Raw genomic sequence first — 3,070 nt, 5'->3', positions numbered from 1 at the left:
CTCTGAAGTTTTAAACTCACATATACGGCTATGATAAAATATTTTCAGCAAATTATGTTCTCATCATCTAAGCCCCTAACACAGCTTTCTATGCTCTGAAGTTCTAGTTTTACCATTGACAAAGTTGTTGACTTGAAAACAAATGGTTTCTTTATTTTAAAGTGCACCAAAAATATGTCCCTTCATCTCCTTTTCACTGTGTTGTTAAGGTCTCTTCTGCCCCTTATATCCTTATCTCTCTTGAGGTTGCCATGCCATGTTGGCAAAGAGGAAGGTTCTAACATTAAACAACAGGAATATGAAGTGGGGAATGCACATCAGATCTATTTGGATGAGACAGCCATAAACATTTGGAATAAAGCCACAAACTGCCAGACTCACAAAACTTTGAAAAACTCTAGCTGTGTTTGTTGGGGACAAATGCTGCTTCACATATGGTAACTCATGATAAATTTCTGCTGCAGACTGCTGCAGGGTAGGAACTAAATGTGGTGGTGGTGGATAAGTCATGGAGCCTGCTGTGACAGGGAGGTTCAAGGGCTCCATGGGTTGGCTTCCTATGGATAGTGCCAGAAGGCTAAATCCTCTTATTTTAGACTGGGGTAGTGCTAGTAAGCTCAGCTTTGCTGGGATCTTTTTTGCATTCTCTGTGAATTCCTATGTAAAGTAACCCATTAAATTCAACAAGCACATTGCCTGAGTAAGGGCTGCACTGTTCAGGCACTGTGAATCAGCCACTCTTCCTAAGGAAACAATCAGAATAAAATACTGTGGTGACTTTTCTTTACAAAGATTGTCCACAAACACCTGCAGTGGTACTGGGCTGTGGCTCTGGCATCCATCAGAGCAGGAAGGACTGCTCCTGAAAGCCTCACGGTGCTTGAAGCAGTGGTAGGACAGTGGTGAGTGCTGGTCCCTGCTCCAGGAATTACTGCTGCTGTGAAAAACCAGCAAAAAAATAAAACAAGCTGCCAAGCACAGCAGCTGAGCAAGACCACATTATATAAGTGCTGGACAAAGTCAGGGAAGGGCCCACTTACACTCTACTCTTACCATCAGTGATTCTCACTGTGTCTTATTTATTACTTGGAGTTTATCAGCAGCAGCCCCCAGACCTGCAAACTCACCCAAACAGCCAGCCAGCAGCCACAACTCCCATCCAAAGGGATGTGGAAGTGCAAACAAGCAGTGAGAAAGCAGCTGCCTACACTTGGTGAGAAAAAGAATTATGCAAATCTCATGTTCGAACAGGACCACATTCCCCTTGCCTCTGGACAGGGCATGATCACTGTGGCACTAGTGAACAAAAACATGAAGACACCCTAAACTTTTCCTCCTTGATCAGTTTAAGGAAAAATACTGGTTTTGTTTTTTTTTTTTAAGATAAGTAGAAGATTTGAGTTAACTACATAACATGACAAAGACAGAAGTGAGGGAAGGGTGGCCTTTTCAGTAAGCAAGGTCCCCAGGAGGACTACTAGTAAGTGATCAAACCTCCACATTTTACAATACTAGGGCAAGATCAACACCACAGCCATCTTCTTTTCCCAAACCACAATATTAGCAAAAAATATGCTGAAACTCAGGGTAGCAGGGTGGGAACACAGTCAGGGAACACTGGAAATCCAACTATTTTTTGATCTTCTGCTGTTTAATCAGGGAGGTCTTCTCAGAGACATCCTCAGCCTTTATGCTGAGGAAATGTGGGAACACAGCACATGGTGAGGCAGACACAGTCTCAGGCAAAGAGGAAAATTTGCCTGCATTTACTATTCAGATAGCCAACCTGGAGATTTGAGTTAGATCCTCAGCTGCTGAGTGCTGATGTATAGTTACAGCACGTAGGCACCATTTATAATCTTTTTCTACTCTCTTTCTGCCCAGCCAACCTATTTTGCCCTTTAGTTTATAGACCTTCCTCCTGAATAATTCTGTGATTATGTGGAGAAAGGGATTGTTGCTACCCTTGGGTAGTTACAGAGGACACCAGTCCAGCAACACTAGACAGGGCAGAGAGAAAAGAGGTATTTCTTCAACATGGCACATTCTCCACTGACAATGGTCTGTGAAAGCGAAGCTTTCTTGACCAGCCACTAGATCAGATTTCTTGAACTTGACTATTTCCAGGGCTGTAGGACTCTCCTCCCAGCACAGTGCTGCACTGCCAGTGCAAGCAGCACCGACGTTGAATTGATTTGAGGATGGGCAGGCAGGAAAAGGAATTTCCACAGTTTGTGGAGCAGATATTGTGCAGAGGGAGCGGTGTGGGTGCTCCCAGCAGCAGCAGCGGCACAGCAAAGCCCTGACCTGTGCTCTGAGCAGTGTCAGACACCCGGCTTCACTCTTGGAGCTTTACAACCATACCTGAGGCAAGGCCAAAGCTACCAGTAATGTTTAAAAAGCCTCAGGTTAAACTGGTTTAGGCTATTCCCCACAAAATCTTGGAAGGAAGAGATTTTCTCAGAAATCTCTTCTAAACCATCCAATGAAAGAACTGAGAAGCCAGCACTCCGCTACAGGTGCTTGCAAAAAACACACTCCCTCTTGTACTGACGTTTGTACTGATGTTTAAATCAGGCTAACATATTAAAATTTCCTTGTCAATGTTCAAAATAAAAAAGCTTTAATTCAATAAATGACTCACACTATGTTTTTCCTGAGCATCACAACTCACACAAAGCAATTCCCACGGCTGTGGCCAGCAATAAGTGCCTGCCATGCCTCACATCCCACCCGGAGCCCACTTGAGAGGCTATGGCTGGGGCCTTCCAGAAGAGTCCCTAAAATACCGGGGAAATAAAAAACATCTTGCGGCCAGCACTGCACCACAAACACTGTGAATTTTATTAACGCTCAAGGGCAGAAGAAGAACAAAAGAGAAGCAGAACCCGCATCTGCTCGGCAGACTGAAGCCTCCTCCGGGCCCTTCTCCTCCAGGGTGTCTGAAACCATCGCGGCGGTCCCGGGGCCCACGGCTCCCACCGCGCTCCAGAGCCGAACCCCGGCGGCTCCGGGAACGCTCGGGGCACGCCCCGAGCGCCGCTCCCGCCTCCCCGCCCGCCCTCGGCCC

This window comes from Melozone crissalis, unplaced genomic scaffold (genome assembly GCF_028551555.1).
Source record: "Melozone crissalis strain CALT ecotype California unplaced genomic scaffold, PUWL_Pcris_2 ptg000033l_1, whole genome shotgun sequence".
Classification (NCBI taxonomy): domain Eukaryota; kingdom Metazoa; phylum Chordata; class Aves; order Passeriformes; family Passerellidae; genus Melozone; species Melozone crissalis.
Note: the sequence above shows the minus strand (reverse complement) of the source record.